This window comes from Crocodylus siamensis, chromosome 1, assembly GCF_052110815.1.
Source record: "Crocodylus siamensis isolate JL-2025a chromosome 1, ASM5211081v1, whole genome shotgun sequence".
NCBI lineage: Eukaryota > Metazoa > Chordata > Crocodylia > Crocodylidae > Crocodylus > Crocodylus siamensis.
The window spans coordinates 290,792,160-290,812,405 of NC_143395.1; positions in this window are offsets into that span (position 1 = coordinate 290,792,160).

Below are 20,246 nucleotides of genomic sequence, written 5' to 3' on the forward strand. Positions count from 1 at the left end.
TCTCCCACCAACTCCAGCTGCTTGGTGGATGAGTGGTACATGGCCTTCTGGGGTCACCACACAGATGCTCCTGCCAGCCCAAGTAACTACAGCCTCCAGAACACCACTGCCAGGACTGCCATCACCCTCCTGTCCCACCAGCCCCACTGCCTCTGGGCCTACTGCACCAGCTAGCACATTGTGGTACAGAAATGGGACAATGACCAGTGGGTCAACATGTTCTGGATGACTCAGCCTGCCTTGGAAGAATTGCAGCACCAGATCCAGCCCCACCTAGAAAGCCAGGACACAGAGAAGCACCCAGCCATCCCTACCAACACCCACCTGCCCTAGCGCCTGTCCGTCCCCTACTTTCTGCCCACCCCGCAGCACCACTCCAGGACACGCACGTTTGTAATGAAAACCTTTATTCCCCTCACAACCCCCACCTCCACCCCTCCACCTATTCCTTAAACCAACAGAGCCCCCTCCCCCATCCGTCCCCAACATGCACAGCCCCTCTACCACCCTCCCCATCCATCAACAATGAAAAACCCTACTCCCAACCTGAAAACTATATACATCAGCCTCAGCCCTTCTCTGAGTCCAGGAGTGGGGGGGCTGTGTGGTTGGGGGTGCCCAGGGTGTAGAGCCTAGTGGTAGGCAGCCTAGCCATGCACCATTCCCCTGAAGGTCTGGGGGACAGGGCAAATGCAGAGACCCTTCTCTAAAGCCCAAGAGGGGGCCTGCTGTGGGGTTCTTCCTGGCCAGTTGCTGCTGTAGCAGCTATACATGGCACTGCTCCAAGGCCTCCACCTGGGCCCAGTGTGCCTACAGTGCCCAGTCCCATGCCTCCTTCCCGGCAGTCTCCCCAGCAATGTCCTTATCTCACCAGGCTATGCCCCCTGAACCTACTGCCATGCCTAGTCCCATGCTGCTCAATTCTCAGCTGCCACCACCAGCCACTGGAGCAGAAGGGTCCTGTCCCTGGTACACTGCTAGCACAGCCAGAACATCTGGGCAGCTCCAGCAACAGGTCATGGTGATCCTGCTGTAGCATTCCCACAAGGCCCTGCAGCCTCTCCCCCACATCCAGATGTTGGCCCTGCAGAAGCAAGTAACATAAGGCTTTTGTGTGAGTTTGCAACATTACAGAAATAAGATGCTCCGCACTGAGGGCCCTACACTGCCTAGCTTCAGGTTGGAGATTGGCTCTGAGTGGGTGTCCAGGAACCATGGCAGGGCTGGGACCAGGTGGCTACCAGCTGAGCCCCCCAGCCCCACTTGCTCCCTTGGGGCAAGTGGCCCACTGGGTGCTGGCCATAAGTAGCCTGCCTCCCTTGCTACCTTCCCAGGTCTTGCTGCTGGCAGCATCTGCTGCAGCTCCAGGCCCAACTCCCACCTCTCCACACAGGTCAACTGCTCTACTGCACTGCTGTCCATCCCACAGCGCCTGAGCTCAGGGCACATAGGGGTTCCTGGACAACCACCTGGAGTGAGGGGCTTCCCACACCCCATCCTCCCTGAAGGAGGCCTGTCCATGGAGGGGCCAGCCCCTGTGCCACTGCTGTGTCCCAAGTATGCCCCTGCTGTACGTGCCCCAGGTGATGCTCAGTGAGCTGTTTGTGTAGGCAGAGGGCTGCCTAAGCCACTATGCCCTGCTGATGGTGATCCTACTGGTATCATAGGCACACCAACACTTCTGGTTCAGGAACCTGAGCTACAACAGCATGAGGGCAAGCATGGGCTGCTCTTCAACCTCCACCACTGCCTAGAGGGCTACTTGTTGCTGTGCTGCACATCTCTGCTCCCTGCTGCCGAGGAGGACTTCACCACTGGCATCAACACCTTCCTGGTATATGAGAAGCCTTGTCCCATCCAGCTGCAGAGAAACACATGCTACTCAATATAGTTCTGATCTGTGTCCTGCATACTGTGGGGGTGGGGGGAACCTGAGGCCAGGGAAGTGCAGGTAGGCTGGGCAGGGAGCAAGGTCAGGAGCAGGGGACTGGGAGGGCCCTCCTCCAGTGCAGGACTTACCACATGTCCTAGCCTAGCGAGGCTGGTGGCTTGTTATGGGGTTCCCCATCAATGACTACATCCAGCTGTGCCTGGTGTCCATGGCCTGTGGTAACCACCAGGATGGCACCCAGCCAAGGCCCCACCCCAGAGAGGACCTGGTGCTGATGATGGCTGACTGCTCCTCATGGTGGGATGAGTGGCTGGGCTAGGGGCAAGGCAGTGAGGTGGGGTGCTAAAGGCCCAAGATCCCCTTATCTGGTGATGCATCACCAGAGGTGTCAGGGCAGGGTGCAGCAAAGGGTAGACTATCCCTGCTGATGGTACTTGCAGTCTGTCTCCCAGAATGCCAAAATGTGGGTCAGCTCCTGCATGAAGGGCATGGTCTTCTGGGCATCATTGAACTGACTATTGTAGTTGATCATGGCCACCTACTGTGCCCGCAAAGCCTTGGCCTTTAAGTGGCATTGTCACACCATCTGGGAGTGGCCTTGCACATGCATCCTGGCTGAAATGGCCTCATAAATGTGGTCAATCAAGTGCCCACCCTGTGTGAACTGCTTCTGGACATCGGCCTTGCCGCAGAACACCAAAAGTTTGTGCACCTCTTCCCTGGTCCAGTTGGGGCTCTGGGTATTCAGGATGGGCATGGGCAAATGGGCAGGGCCAGGGCTTGCTGAAAATACTCCCCATGCTGGCTATCTGGGCCCCTGCCCAACTGTCCCTGGAATGCCAGCCCTGGAGGCAGCACCCAGGACAGGGACATAGCCAGAGAAGGAAGAAACCCAAAGCCAACAGGGATAGGAAACAATTGTTGTGCATGGCTTGATGGTTCTGAATTATATGGAAGTTCTTTTTTTTTCAATTGTCCCATACGAATAAACACTAAAATATCCACAGTCCCAATTTGATTTTAGGCAGTAACTTTTTTGTGTTCTATTGATATTGGCCAGTTTTGAGTGATTTGAAAGAGGCCAGGGGAGTGGCTTTATATTGTAAAATTCAGCTCTAAATGTTTGCTGTACATAAAATACAATTTATGTGCATTCCCTTAATTAGATATATCAACTAAGGCCAAATTCTTATCTCTCATATACCCAAGCATTCCAAACTGACATTAGTGGAACTGCACAGGCACATCTGAAAGTAGAAATTTAGGGTTTGTCCATCATCCATCCTAGATAATTCAGGACAAAGAAATGCATAAGTTCCCACAGGTACTGAACAGTATAGCTATAATATTGAGACCCACCCTGGCTAATGTTCTCTGCTTCTCAGCAAAGTTTAGACACAGCTTGGGAACCTCTGCATTATACTGCTTTATTTCATGTGGACCTAGCCTTTTTGTACCACATAGAGTTACTAAATAAACTTTTACCAGGAACTTGGACAGGTGGGGTTTTACTTTTCATTAAAAAAAAAAAAATGCATGTACCTCAAGGTCTAGAAATTCTGAGAGAAGAATCGGATTTTTTATTACTGAATTTCTCATTTTTTCCCCTTAACCAACTGGGATTCAGAAGTTACTTTAGTGCTATCCAACTTTTAATATTAAAAATTCTGTCTCATAAAAAGTGGATCTAACAGGCATCAAAGACTTGCATTCCACTGCGATTTAGCTGGTAAAAAATGTAAAAGTGCAGATCTACACACCTTAATATTCTCAATAAGACTTTCCATCTTGCATCCTTTTATCCTTTAACTGGATGCAATTGCCAATAGAGTTCAGTTTAAAAAATAATAAGTTTACAATGAAGAAAAACATAAGCTATTTTTATAGCTTCTTTATATAATGGAGTACAAACCATTTTATTTTATTTAAAATGATTATAGACATATTTTAGGGGTGATATTTTTCATGTATATGTATTAATATTGTAATGTGAATGTAATGCATGTAACAGCAGAAAGAGCCAGGGAGCAGTCTGCAGAGCTGTGCTGACTGTTACTTTAGACTACAACCCCCAGAAACCCTGAGTGGCTGGGAGGGGGGCAGTGCAGCAAGCAAAAAAGGAAAAGGAAGCTTGAGACTAGAGCAAGGGGTACAGCATGCATGTGGAACCTAGGCAGCCCTACACAAAGGAGTGCAAAGTAGAGCAGGAGATCTCACTAGCTTGGTCAGCCAGGACTGTGGATTGAAGGGCTAAGTACAGACAGTCAAAAAGCCCAAAGCTAAATTGATTCAGTCTTTGCAGGTTAGTCTAAACTGTAGAGATTAAATTGAAGCAGAAGTGAAGAAACATTTACCATTGATTCAGGACATGCAGCCAAGTGCCTGCAGTGGCTCAGGACAGAAGCCAGGGGGTGCTAGAGCATGGCTTTCTGGCATGTAGCCAGCAAAGGTTGTGTGTTCACTTCTTCCTGCTGCCCCCAAGATCTCTGGGATATACAGTCCAAAAAAATACAGCAGCAGGACTCTGCAAGGTTGCTCATCACTTCCTTTACCTGCTTTCAGATGCCTCTAGGATTTACATTCCACAGTTGCAACCAGCAGTAAGTTTCAAGGGGAGTGGTGTTTAACCCCACTTTCTGGCCCCAACCCCAGCCAGGGTTTTCTTCAGGAAGCAGTCCCCCCTCATGCGGACTGGGCTGCATCCCCAACCAGGCTTGCTCCCTTATCAGCCAGCCGTCAGTGCTCCAGCTAGAGAGCAGAGGGGCAAGGCCAGCCCTGCTCTTTGAAGCAGACAGCCCAGCCCATCCTAGGGCTACAAAGCATGCTGGGATGCTGGGGGACTGCGATTTAAATTGAACTAGGAATGGGTCTGGAACAGAAGTTTCATAAATTGGCTTGACCCAAATCAATTAAGTTTGATGCTACATTCAGCCATGTTTATCTTCAACCAGTTTCAGCCATTTTGAAACTGGTTTTTGTGCACTGAGCTTATGTTCTGTTACAGGTTTAAACCAGTTTCTGATCACTTAAACCAGTTTATGTGTAACTTCTGTCCATAGCCAAGGAGCTGGTCTCAGACTTGGGGGCAACACTTTTTAAAGGCTTGTTTGAGGAAACATCCAGAGCCGTGGGAGGGAAGGGGGTGGGAATTGAGGTATTAGGGCATGTGTGCATGTTGCCATATGGCAATGTTGCTATGGTGCTGTACTTTAGTACTTTAGTGCAGCCTTTAGGAAGTACTAAAGCATGGTTCAGTATGAGTGGTTACTGAACCGTGCATGCAGCACAAGGTTAAATTTTGCCACTACATCACCATAGCTGTGTGCTACACCTGAGGAGTGCATCACTATGATGATGTACCTGGAGATTATGTGTAGAAACATGTGATTGCTAGGTGACCATAATGCACCATACGGCAATGTAGCACATAGCTACATTGCCATAGAATGACATGTAGATGTGCCCTGAGTGGGTGTGTCTACACATGCATTTACTCCCAAATTTACTCTGGAGTAAGCTACTCCAAAGTAAGGGTTTTTGGGCAGGGATCTAGAAAAACAGGGATTACAGATAAGATTTGCACCCAGTTCTCTTCAGCCCTGCAATGGGCTCCTGCCACCATGGTGGGAAGCTCCAGGCTCCCCTTGGGTGCTAGCCCAGGGGCTGGTAGGGAGCACAGGGACAAGAGACAGTGGTCTCCTGGCCCCAGGAGGCTGCCTGCTGCTGGCATGGGAATAGTGCCCTCCTGCCCTGGAAGCAGGGAGCTCCTGACCCTTGCTTCCTAATCAGGGGCATGGGACTTGGAAAGAGCTTCAGGGGAGGGGCAGGTCCCAGCCCCAATCTGCTAGCTGCTCCACTGGCAGTTTGGGGCAGGGGGCTGGGATCTACCCCACACCTGCAGGTCTTTCCAAGCCCTGTGCCTTGGTCACCTGATTGGGGCACAAAAATGGAACCTGCCCCTGACCAGGACAGTTTTCAGACAGCCCCAGGCTGAGCAGAGAAGTCTGCATGTGCAGCCCAGAACTAGGTGGTGACTGCCCAAAACAGGACAGTCCCTAGCCACTTTTAGGATGCACATGCTTCCCAGCATAGCCTGGGACTGCCTGGGAACCGTTCCAGTCAGGGGCAGGTCTGAGCCAGCTCCAGGCAGTGAGCGCCCAGCCTCTGCTCTGTGATCACAATTGTTCCCAGCCCCTGCTTCATGATTGGGATTGCGGATTCGGGGCTGGAAGCTCCCTGCTGCTGGGCAGAAGGACATTGACCCTACCCAAGCCTGCAAGCCAGGATCTGGGAAGCTTGTTCCACCCCCAGTGCCATGCTCACAGCAGCATGGGGCTCCCAGTGCCAGCTCTGTGACCATGGGACTGCTGCTGAGAGACCCTTATCATCCAGCCTGAGCTCTGTGGTCATGGGGCTCAGGCTAGGAGATCCTTATCTTCCAGAAGGTCTCCCAGCCTGAACCCTGCAACCATGAAGATCAGGTTGGGTGATAAAGGTTTCTCAGCTCCCCGCTTTCTGATCATGATGGTGGAGCAGGGGATGGGAGATTGGTATCTCCCATCCCCTGTTCCCTAACTGTGATCTTGCAGTCCCCACCCAGAATCCTGTACCTGAGCCTGTCCCAATAGCAGACAGCTCTTGGGGGCAGGGAGTAGATTTCGCTCCTGGCCAGCCATCTGTCCAAGCACTACAGCATTGTTACTAATCCCTAGTAAATTTGCTACTTGCATTTGCAGGTAGCAAATTTACTTGGAATTAAGGAAATTTAATGCGAAGTAAGCATGTGCACGTGTAGATGCATATTCTTACTGTGCACTAAACTATGTTAATGCAAAGTTAAGCATCTCTTGTAGGTGTGCCCAGTATATGTTATCACAGTGTTGATGTTTCTTTACCTTTTACCTGTCCCCTCCCTTTGACCTATTGGCTTGTGACCCTAACCCCTATGATTTTTTATATAAAAGTGGGAACTTTCCCTTGCTTCTTGTGCTGGTTTCTGGGGCTGTAGGGTTGGAAAAATAGGGTTTAGCATTTTCCTGTCACCTGTGCCAACCATTTACCCACCTTATCCTAATAGCTCAATGAAGGTAGGAGTCCACGACAGTCTCTCCACTAGAATGGTTGCCGAATGAATGCTGTGTATTGATTTCATTTTGCACACTATCCTTGACACCTTATTTATTTAAACAAACTCTCTTCTTTTGGTTTCTTTTTTACAATGTAAGTATATTAATTCACACTTATTTTTAATAAAATGCAAGACCTATCTCATGCTGTGGTTCTAAAACAAATTTAAAAAAAAGACTCAAATTGACACCCTCTAACTTCAACACTTGTAAGAAAGCATAAACTTTAAACCTTCATAGCTGTCCTACATCTGTCTATCCACCCCTTTCCACAGATGCCTCCAAAAATGAAGGATGGACTTTGCAGCATTTCCAAGTGATTAATTAATCAGGATCTGGTGAATCAAAGAGGGAAAGTGAATTGCAGACTTGAGAGAACATTACACAGATCATCCTGCCACCCACTTAATTCTGGGTTGTAGCACCACCCCAATTACCTCTGCAGCTTATAAAAATGGAAGTTTTAGACAAAAGAGTTCTCTCAGGGAAATAGGTCCTAAATAATATGTTTAAATCTAACATCTTAAAGAAGCAAGGAACTACTGTGGATCCTGAAACACCAGCGGTCCATACTCACCTGAAGAAGCTACGTTTGTAAAGGCTGATCTAAAGCTCACTGAAATTAACATAAAAGGTCTTGTTACACATGATGTTTGGTACATGTATTAACATTTACAACAGTGTCAACAACTCAGACAATTTTCAGAGTAGTCACAAAAGTTAATGCATACTACAATCTAAATGTAGATCATAGTACCACACTGGAGTCTGGAACCAGCTCCTGTGCAATCCCAGACCTGAGACTGAAAATCAGCTAATTTTTAGACACAGCCCTAGGATCACAGCAAAGCCAGTTTAAGTTTCCTATGTGATGCAAGGACTGGGAGCAACCCCAGCATGACACAGGAGCCAGTCCTAGCCCCAGCACTGTACAGACGCTGGTTCAAGGCTCCAGGGGGTAGGGCAAGGAGCAACACCTGCATAGTATGGGATCCAGTTCAAAGCTATGGTGTGTTGTGGGGATAGCAGTATCACCAGCTCCCAGCCTGTACAGGAACTAGGTCAAGACTCTAGTGAGCTGCATGAACTAGGAGCAACAGTGGCATGGCAGGAGAACCCGTTCAAAGCTCTGGTGAGGAAAGGAGAATGGGAGCCCAACATACAGCTCTGTTGGGTTTCAACCCCCACCCCACCTTACCAGAGTCCCCTGACTGTAATACCTCCATAGAGCAGTTGTACCTTAGCTCAACATATGTTAGGTAATATAGTTGGAGATACTCCTTACTGGAAGAGGCCTAACCTCATTATGCTACTACAGCATTTGGTACATGCTTCACTGCTTGAACACTTATCAGACACTAGCATTGTAAGTGCAGTTAGCACATGCTAAGTGTACCACGTAACCAAGCCCAAAGATTCTTATTATCTGCAGTGGATTTTAGATCAAGCCTTAAAAATGGTCAGTCTCATTCAGCATCACCTTTTGTTTCCTAGGGGTGGCAATGTGATACAAAACATTACAATAGTTGTATCTAGAAGTGAAAAAGCCATGAATAACAGTAGCCATACTAAAGTGTAAAAGATGCAGATGTCTTCTCTTTACCAGACAAAGATAGAAAAGTTGTCTTCCCATTGTCTTTCCATGTTTAGCAATATTTCACCTTACATTTCTTAAAAGGATTTTACTACAACTTAAATTGTCACACAATTTAAAGTTAAGTAGCAATTATATAGTAGACCTTCACTACTCTGCACAAGTGACAGGCATACTCATTGTGAATGACTGGATTTTTTTTATGGATAAATACACATGATTTTTTTCAAGCGTGATATAACTCACAGAATGGCCCCTAACACAATATGCTTTCTATTGCCTACATTCAAAATAAAGCCCTCTCTTCTCACCACAGAATCTTCCTTAGCTTCAAAAGAGCAAAACTTAAAGCACAAAATTAGTTCTTTCAAGAGTATAATATTTTGTTATATCTCTGCCTGAAAAGACTGGAAATCTAGGAGCTAAATTCTGTCCTGAGGAACCCTCAAGCAATATCACTGATTTTAATTAATGCAGAACAGAGATTTCATGCATACCTTTCACTCTAGAATATTGTTATTTCCATTGCAAAGTAGAATGCTTCTGCTGGAGACTACCTGAGAAACTCCATTCATTTAATTGATCAAGGGAAACAGTACTATAAAAAATAAAATAGATGAATAATTAAGAGGGAATCAGAAAGCTTAGAATGATATAGCCTGAAAACACTAAAAAGGAGGAAACTGAAAGTTTCTACTTCAAAAACATGGAAGTCATCTTGGTGCTTTTTCACCCTTGCCAGTAGTTTGTATGGTACAGTCTTGCAAAAAATATAAAATATTTTCTATAAATATTCATTTGCATTTCCAGACACATGCTATTCAGTTGGGTTTGCCTCCCCTTCCTCCAATTGAACTTTACCATATTTTCTTATTGTAACAAAAAGTTTGGTGTTGACATGTCAAGGTCTTACCACTGTGCTCCAATCTCCTCACCCTTGCTACTGGGCTGTCTGGGTCCTGCCCCCTCAAGGTTATTTTGCCTGCTACAACTTGATGTTATAAGTTCAGAGGCTACCCCAGGAGGCAGATGCAGGTTTTGATGTAGCTCCTTGTCTGACCTCAGGCCATTCCAGCTCACTTTCAATCTGGCTGGTTCTCATGACCGAGGGTCCATTGCACCAGGAAACCTAGGTTCTTGGGTGCCAGATCCAGCTCAACCCTCTGTGGGCTTTGGGCCACTCAGCCCCCAGGTATGCCCTTTTGTAGGCATGGGGTTTACATTGCCCCAGTCTTTGTTGACAGACACCCAGTCCTCTGACACACCGCAGTCTTCCCTTTTGAAGTGTATTTGGAACTACTGTCTTCACGCAACACTCCAATGGCTCTGGCCCCCTAGGACTGTTCTAAACCGGGTGTCTCTACTCCAGCCCAGCCGCCTCCAATCCACCCCTTACAGCCACTCTGGTCCTTTGGTTCAAATGTAAATGAAAGTATGAGTGTCTGCTCCCAAACATAAGGCTGGCCAAACAAAAGCCCCGCTTTTGGGGTTAACCTCACCCGTAGTAGCACAAATACAAAAGGTTTGAAGTGTGTCTCACAGCACACAGTCTCTTCTGCCCTTCTGTGGCACAATGTCTTTTTTTCCAGGCACTCTGGACTGGCTCCTCCCTGGAGTTCTACCTCCTGTGGCTCCTATAGCCAGACTACCCCTTCTAGGTCAAGCCCTGGGCTTTTGAGTTTCTCCTTGGCTCTCCTGACCCTCCACTTCTTCCTCAGGCCTGCTAATTACAGCTTACAGAATTTTATTTAAACTCCCCTTTTCCCATTGAGTCTGTTCAAGTGGGTGGGTTTCCCACTGGGCCCTGCACTCCCCCTCCTCCCTTCAGTAATGGGGCAGGGGCCCCTTTACACTCATGTATAACACACCCTGAAATATAATCAATGCTTTGCTTTTGAAAGAATGAATTAAAAAATTACTGTTCCAGAGTTTTGACTGCATAGAGAGGGACAAAGCCTAATTTTCAGCTGACTCACCCTCCCTTTCCTGCTTAATGAAAGCCGTAACCCTAGCTGTTGCTGAAGATTGATTTTCATGGGGGAATCTATGATTCTGAAAGGTGCCAAAGTCTCCAAGGCTGTGAAATAGGAATGAAACTAGAAGCAGCTAGCAAATAGCAAAATTCAGAAAGGGTAGCCATTAAAATGACTGCAAGTTAATACTTACATGCTGTGGATGCATTTGAAACCTTTACAAATGTTTGGTTTCTCAAGATACATCAATAGCAAATTTATACATTCTGTATTATTTCCAAGTATTTGCTTGACACTTGTTGGTTGATTTGGGGATCTATCACCACGTCCAGTCCCATAAGATTGCTTCATTGTGCCAGTGTCCCTGAGAAAAAACAGTAATGATAATTACTTAATCCTGCTTGATTTTTTTTCCTTTTCAAATATATTATGAGTGAGGTGCAGTAGAATTCTTTATTATAGCGGTCATTTTTGATGAAGGACTTCAGTTAGTTATCTGCATACTATGTCACCTCATATCCCTTCTGTACTCAGAATCAATAAAATACATTTTTATACAACTTGATTATCAGACTTGTTCCTCACAGTCAGAGTAAGAGTCAGAAGTAATGATATGCTTAACATAGATATGGGCTAAGCTCAAAATTCTAAAGTTCTTATTGGCTAGTATAACATTTCGAGGCAGCAAGTGATAAGCGTGTAATGAAACAGTCTGAAAAAAGCAAGGAGCAGAAAACAAAGTAAAAGAAAGCTTACAGGATAAAAACCAGTACTGTACAAGCTCAAGCCTTCCTTTGAATAAAAACCTGAATAAGCCTATTTTCCTGACTATCTTTTAAACAACTGATTAAAGACAGTTACACGAATCCTGTCTCATCGAAGCTTTAAATTCCAATACAGAGTATTTAATTCTACCACTAAGGGAAAATGCTCCTTGCCCTAGAAAGGAATAAAAGAAAGGTAACCTGCCAGAAAGCTAAAGGGCAGCCAACGAAGAAAAAAAGTAAGCATCACCTGAAGAAAATCCTGCCTTGTCAGGGAGATGCATAACGTCCAGCCTGTACAAATGACAGGAAGCTCCCATACTAATGTTTAACACACCTTTCTTTTCCACTGGCTTTTTGGAATAGCCTTATTGCCTTCTATTTTATCTTCCTTTTCTTAGTAACAAAATGTTATTATGCCAGGTTTTTTTAATTACTATTCCTAAAAGAGAAAGGAGATACAAGGAGAGATACAACCATTTTGAAGGCTACCTGGTCTATTTTCAGCTAAAAATGATCAATTCTAGAATCACCCTGGTTATTTTTTGTAAGTCACATTATTTAAAAATCAGGTAATTTTATGATTAATGCTCTTGTTTGTCTGTAAAAATTGTTATTAATGTGGCAAACTTCTGTCTAGCAGCCTAAAGTTATCACAGATGTTAAAATAGGCTGACAAGGTTAGGTATTCCACTGGTGAAGACAATCTGAGAAAATTCAGAGATCCCTGTTAAAGTTAAATTTGAACTGTAGGGAAGATTTTCCTATCAGTAAAATGATAGCTGTTCTCAAAGTAAGAATTATGAATTAAATTCTTTAGTGTAGTATTTTGAGATATGTGGGGAGCCGGAGAAAAAGCAAGGGCAATATTGGATCCCTGCTGAACGAGATGGGGCACCTGACAACTGACGCCCAGGAAAAAGCCAACCTATGAAATGGATATTTTGCGTCCGTCTTTCATCAGTCCCATGGATGCCCATGCCCGCTACGGGACAGGGCGGGCCGGGTGAGGGAGATCCCTGCCCTCCATAAATGCTGACCTCGTGAAGGAACATCTTGAGAAGCTGGATACCTTCAAGTCAGCTGGCCCTAACAATCTGCACCCCAGGGTATTCAAGGAGCTGGCAAGTGTCATAGCCCATCCCCTGGCACAGATCTTTAAAAACTCCTGGCACTCTGGTGTACTGCCTGAAGACTGGAAGAAGGCCAGTGTTGTGCCTATCTTCAAGAAAGGGAGGAGAGTGGATCTGGATAACATAGCCCATTAGCCTGACTTCTATCCTGGGGAAGATCTTAGAAAAGTTTATTAAAGAGGCCATCCTTAATGAACTGGCCGATGCCAACATCCTAAAGGATAGCCAGCACGGGTTTGTTGTGGGTAGGTCTTGCCTGACCAATCTCATTTCCTTCTACGACCAGGTGACCTATCACCTGGGCAAGGGAGAAGAGATTGGTCATATATCTTGACTTCAAAAAAGACTTTGATCTGGTATCCCATGATCACCTCTTGGCCAAACAGGCCAATTGTTGCCTTGGGTCCACCACGATCCGCTGGCTGGGAAATTGGCTCCGTGGTTGGACCCAGAGGGTTCTAATTGATGGCAATCACTCAATCACTGTGACCAGTGGGGTCCCTCAAGGCTCTGTCCTTGGGCCCATATTGTTCAACATCTTCATTAATGATGTGGACATTGTAGTCAGGAGTGGACATTGGAGTCAGGAGTGGACTGGCCAAGTTCACCAATTACACCAAACTTTGGGGCAAAGCATCCACACCAGAAGACAGGTGGGTGATCCAGGCTGACCTGGACAGGCTCAGCAAATGGGCGAACGAGAACCTGATGGTGTTTAACACCAAAAAATGCAAGGTTCTCCACCTTGGGAAGAAAAAACTGCAGTATCCTTATAGGCTTGGCAGTGCTACACTGGCTAGCACTACAGAAGAAAGAGACGTGGGGGTCATCATTGACCACAAGATGAACATGAGCCTGCAATGCGATGCTGCAGCTAGTAAAGTGACCAAAATGCTGGCTTACATCCATAGATGCTTCTCAAACAGATCCTGGAACGTCATTCTCCCCTTGTACTCGGCCTTGGTGAGGTCACAGCTGGAGTACTGCGTCCAGTTTTGGGCTCCACAATTCAAAAAGGACGTGGAGAAGCTTCAGAGAGTCCAGAGGAGAGCCACGTGCATGATCAGAGGTCAGGAAAACAGACCTTATGACGACAGGCTGACAGCCATGGGGCTCTTTAGCCTGGAAAAGCGCAGGCTCAGGGGTGAGCTGATGGCCACCTATAAGTTTATCAGGGGTGACCACCAGGATCTGGGGGAACATTTGTTCACCAGAGCGCCCCAAGGGATGACGAGGTCAAACAGTCATAAACTACTGCGAGACCATTTCAGGCTGGACATAAGGAAGAATTTCTTTACTGTCCGAGGCCCCAAGGTCTGGAACAGCCTGCCATCGGAGGTGGTTCAAGCACCTACATTGAACACCTTCAAGAGTAAATGGGATGCTTATTTTGCTGGGATCCTATGACCCCAGCTGACTTCCTGCCCTTTGGGCGGGGGGCTGGACTCGATGATCTTCTGAGGTCCCTTCCATCCCTATGTCTATGAAATCTATAAAATCTATGAGAGGACTTGTGTCAGTAAGGTTCAGTGTACTCCTTGGTCAAGCTGAATGTAGGGTAGTGAACCAGAAGTGAACTTTTGCAAGAGAAAAATAGCCTCCTTCTCATCTTTAGACAGACTAAGACAATAAAATATTACATTTGATCTGAAGAAGTTTCATAGCTCCGTGCCTTTATGTCCCTAGTTTAACCAACACATCATAACAAGAATGATACTTGTTTTATACTGATTTTGGCAATGTTCTAAAGTTCTTCTATATGAAGACCAAAATGTTTTCTACTTCTCTGCATTACATCCCTTAAACTATTTCTCCAAGGATTAGAAGTTACTTAATTTTGAGAGTTCCTTATCAGAGATAGAAGCTGGAATAGCCATCTCCTGAAAATAAAGGGGCAAATACCCTCAGTCCTGAAGCCCAGATAATATTTGCAGACTTCTTGCTTCTCCATCACAGGAGATGGAACAGAGTGAGGCAGATCAGTTCCCCGAAACAGAGCAAGTAAAGAGTCTAGAGTCTGGAGTCTAGATTACTTATGCCGGTTAACAAAAATCCTGACAAGTATCTTAAGATTCATAGAGAAGTGAAAAGAAAATATGCCAAGAGATTTCTGGTTTATTCTAGTGAACAGACAATATTCACTGCTGAGCTGCATATCAAGAATGAATGTCAAAATCAATGCAGACATGTCCAGATTGTTAGACTTTTAATGTCAATAATGTAAAATAACCTGATTTTACCCCAACTTCCTCTCCATTCCCCACAGAATACAAGGGCATTTTTGGAGGATGATCCTTTCTCTTGAGAACTGTCCAAGTTTTAGAATAATAAAATGTGACAATAATTAGAAAACAGTTTGACTAGGTTAATGAACTATGATACACTGAGTCATGGATTTCCAGAGCAGGTGTCTGTCTGCAAGCCAAGTGTAAATGTTACTTATGGTAGTCATATGTCTAGTTCTGTAGCATTGTCTGGGCCTTTCCCGTGAGCGCACATTATGCTTTCCTCTCATGTTTTCCATGCAAGATCTGTGTTTTTATCCTTTTTCTTTCCCCAAAAGAGATCTTGTTTTCTTATGAAAGCAAACTCACTGATGGCAGAGGCCTAGATATATCCCTCAAGCCACGCATCCTCACAGGAAATACAGAAATTACAGAGAAAATACTCCCCCACACTATGTTAGCCATGTACCTCTACCACTACATAAAAAGCCCATTTCTAGGGGGAAAAGGGTCACTCAGTGACCATGCTCCATCACAGTCTTTCTGAAGAGTCTCAAAAAATGGATGTGGTGGCTCTGTGTATAACTACCAAAATATTTCATTTAAGCCACTGAAAAATCTCTCAAATGTATTCTATTCTTATTTAGTGGAGCTGGTTTCATAATGCCAAAGAGGTAGCCAGATTACTGAATTTGCCACGCAAGGAGTACAAAACACAGAAACCCTTTCATCCATGTACAGAGATTTTCTACAGAAATTCTTACATCCTCCAATGCAGAGAGAGGGTATGGTAGACTGGATCCTCCAGCAGTTCACTTATACCTTCTTTAGCAATTTCCAGCCTCATTCACTACATTCTTGTTCTCCACAAAATGAAGCTCTGTACCACCTAGGTTTATAAGCCCCTTGCATGACACCTGGAAACTTGTTCCATCTACTGAGGCATTTGTATATCAACTTAATTGCAAGGGTGTGCTTGACACTGCAAGACAGGCCCAATATTTACCTCATAGAAATGGTAGTCTTTGTATTAGAGCTGTGCAAAAATTAGCTCTTTTGCTTCACAAAGGGTTTATGAAATTTATTATGTAATGGCTCTTATATGTTAGGAAACAGTTTGAGTTTGTGATTCAATGCAATCAAGTTCCGACTAAAACACTTAGTTGAAACCCTTGCATTTCATTTCATTTCATTTCATATCAAAACCACGGCACACAATAAATCATTGCTGATTCCTACACAGAAACATGGTTCTTTCCAACAAGGCATGAAACCAGATGAGATTCACATGGCTAGTGCTTTTGTTTTGAACTTTTGCAGAACTCTGCTCTGTCTCTCATTACCAGTCCCCTGAGATGGCTAGTCTCTACCCCTTAACTAAGGTTTTTGACAGTAAGCATAAGATATGCCATAAATGAGTGTTTTGTTTTTGGCAAATCAGATATCTTATGGAAAGTGGATAACTGGTATGGGAGATGATCTTTCATAAACAATTTACATATGTGCATTTCTTACAAAGAAACAGTAAGGAAGTAATTTGCAGCAACCTAGAGGTGCTCTTTGTGCATGCTCTGCAAGCATGATAAGCAGAGACAAATATTATCTCATGTTAAACTGGGCTACAACTTTTGTTTGCCTCCCTCTCCCCCAGCTCCTGTTATAACAATATGTGATTTCCTTCCCACTGTCTGATCTTAGTACAGCCTTCACCTGTGCTATGGCCGGACTTCAAGGATATTTGTAGCAGGAATAGTGCATTTTCTACAGGGAAGATAATACTTTACATGGAAGAAAGAAGCTTTTAAAAGTCTATCACCAGTCTATTCATCAAAGAAGACTCTGACCATATCTTTAGCAAGTGGAACTGCATAGGTGTATAAAACTGTTGTAGGAAACTGTAATAGAGAAAATGGATATTTATATTCTGATCCAATCAACCAGTTCAGAGTTGGTAGAATTTACAAAGGAATGGTGCCCACCTAATTTCCTTTAGTAACTCAGCGTGGAAAAAAACATTAAAATCTTTTAAACCCCCTAAATTTTAAAACCTTTATAAAACTCTTACTTCAGAGAGAGGCGCTAAATGAAGTTTCTATAAAAATGGCATTCTAAGCTACCTAGAATATGTATGCTTCTCACTTGCTTTCCACTTTTAAAATGCTTCTTCAAACCTAAGGGGTTTATTACCTAGCCAATCCAGCCACACATATAATATGATGTGACTAGCTACAGCTAAACCACACAACTTTGAGCTTTTATTTCTAAGACAAGAGCCCTCAGCTGATTTAAATCAGCCTAGAGCATTGAAATCAGTGAGACCATGACATTTTACACCAGCTGAGGTTCTTGCTCTTAGTACAAAATACTTGCAGTACAAACTTACAAATTAGCCCTTCTTTCAGAGGGATAAGGACAGGTAATAGCTCTGAGAGTAAGCAACCTGAAGACTCAGGCAGGTATTCTATATCACTTGCATTCAGTTCCTGTTTCCAAAGTTAGCACTGAAAAGATTACAGTCTAATTTAGGACTCGGGGTTTAATTTGACTTGAATCTGGTTCAGTCATTGACACCTGGGCAAAGTAGGCATAAAATGCTGCTTAATCAGCCAGACTGTATCTTATATCCACTGCAGAGTGGCAGAACCTCAGACTGTTACTGTAACTTTTTGAGTGTTTTTTTTAAATGAATCCCTAGATGCAGGAACAGAACATGTCAAGCTCTAAAACAGTCCTCTTTACATTTGTCCTTCTTATTGTTCTCTATCTTTATGGAAATTCCTTTTAGATTTATTATTTTATATTGCTAAATCAGCAACATTGAGCTTAAACATATGTTTTCCTCCTCATCACAGTCTGTCAGCTATTTGCAGGTTTTCTGATCTTTATTTTGAACAGTACTTCTTGTATCAACAGTACATTTATTCCAACTTGATGATTACAAACATACATGATTGAACAGGACAAAGTTATATCTTACCCAAAATGTATTCTGATTTATTGTTACTGTTTGAGGACTACATTTATCAGCTTGATTGTGTTAAGAAAGAGCAGCTAATAAACCAATGTGTTTAGTCTGACAGCCTCAGGTAAATATGCATGGCTTAGCACAATGATTAAAAAATATCCATACAGTAGAGACTAAAGCAAACATTTGTTTTCAAAATAAATTTTCAGTAAAAAAAAAATCACTCTCATGAAAATATGCTGCAGGTATCCTAATTTTTTTTATGTTTCTTAACATGGAGGATGCACAGTAATATTACATTTTCCAAAGTGATTTACAAACTTTACATTGTATTCTGCATTCATTAGTGAATTGCCCTCTGAAATGCATCTGATGCTTAAGAGTCCTGCAAGGGTCAGCAACACAGGACAAGTGGACCACATCCAGCCCATGGAACGAGGGGGCTGGGGCAGTGTGTCAGCAATAGGGGGTTTGGTGACATTCTGGTGGTAAGAGACTTTACCTGCATCTGCTCTAGGGCCAAGTTGTGCTCTTACTGCAGCCAAGGGCTGGGAAGAAGCAGCATCTGGAAAACCTCCAATGGCAAATGTGGCTGTGGTGGCAGGTCAGAACATCAGCCCATCTCAGACCCAGGCTCGGTTGTTCTGCTGGCTGTGGCTCTGAAAAGTCACTGAGTGTGCTTACAGCAACTGCAAGTTACAGCAGTTCAGGAAAATAAGGGAAGAACCATCCCACATCCAAATTAAACTACAACTACAGCCCAGCCCAGACCAATAAGCGAAGTGAATAAACAGGTAAGAGATAGGGGCCAGGGTAATGCTGAGACTAGGGGGTCACTACACACATCCACAGGAGCCTCAAATGCCTCTACACAAACGTTCGTAGTATGGGCAACAAGCAGGAGGAACTCACCCTCCTGCTGGCTAACACCAGCCCGGACATAGTGGGAATTACGGAAACATGGTGGGACACAACGCATGATTGGGTGGTGAATGTCAAGGGCTATAGGCTGTACAGGAGGGACAGGATAGGAAAGAGAGGTGGGGGCGTGGCAGTCTATATTAAGGAGGAATACACATCCTCATCAACTAGCAAGAAGTCAGGGGAGGGGCACTCTCAAGTGCTTTGGGTTACAGTACAAGGCAGTCGAGGGGAAAGAGACTTAACGGTGGGAGTCTACTACAGACCTCCCAACCAGGGAGAAGAGCTTGACCAGGAATTCTTGGGTCAGCTCACAGAGGTAGTGAAGGCTAAGGATGTGGTAGTCATGGGGGACCTGAACTTCCCGGACATCTGCTGGGAAGAACAGTCAGCCAGGTCTGACCGCTAACGTAGGTTCTTAGACAGAGTGCAGGACCTCCATCTAACCCAGAAGGTGCACAGCCCCACCAGGGGAGACGCCTTGTTGGACCTAGTCCTGGTCACGGGTGATGACCTGGTGAGGGGGCTGCGGGTGCTTGACCACCTGGGCGACCGCGATCATCACCTGCTGGAATTCACCATCCAGCGCAAGGTGGCAAAGGCATGCAGTAAGGCAGCGGCCCTAGATTTTAGGAGGGCAAACTTCAACGAGCTAAGGAGGATAGTTGGAGAAGCGCTGAGGTCCCAGAGGGGAGGGGAGCCAGGTGTCCAAGGAGAGTGGTCACTCCTTAAGGAGACGATCCTCCAAGCCCAAAGGAAGGTAATCCCAATAAGTATCAAAGGGAGCAGGAGAGCACACAAGCCTCCATGGCTCACCAAAAGCTTCCAGGAATGTCTCCTTGCTAAAAAGGAGGCTTACAACCCAGTGGAAAGAAGGGGTCATCACCAGGGAGTTGATGTAGTTGCTTGGGGATGTAGGGGGGTAGTTAGGAAGGCCAAGGCAGAGATGGAAGTGGGATTAGCTTCCCAGATTAATTTAATAGACATAGACATAGACATCAGGGCTGGAAGGGACCTCGGAAGATCACCGAGTCCAGCCCCCTGCCCAAAGGGCAGGAAGTCAGCTGGGGTCATAGGATCCCAGCAAGATAAGCATCCAATTTACTCTTGAAGGTGTTCAATGTAGGTGCTTGAACCACCTCCGCTGGCAGACTGTTCCAGACCTTGGGGGCTCGGACAGTAAAGAAATTCTTCCTTATGTCCAGCCTGAAACGGTCTTGCAGGAGTTTGTGACCGTTCGACCTAGTCATCCCTTGGGGCGCTCTGGTGAACAAACGTTCCCCCAGATCCTGGTGGTCACCCCTGATAAACTTATAGGTGGCCATCAGATCACCCCTGAGCCTGCACTTTTCCAGGCTAAAGAGTCCCATGGCTCTCAGCCTGTCATCGTAAGATCTGTTTTCCTGACCTCTGATTATGCATGTGGCTCTCCTCTGGACTCTCTGAAGCTTCTCCACATCCTTTTTGAATTGTGGAGCCCAAAACTGGACGCAGTACTCCAGCTGCGGCCTCACCAAGGCCGAGTACAAGGGGAGAATGACGTCCCGGGATTTGCTTGAGAAGCATCTCTGGATGCAAGCCAGCGTTTTGGTCGCTTTATTAGCCTCAGCATCGCATTGCAGGCTCATGTTCATCTTGTGGTCAATGATGACCC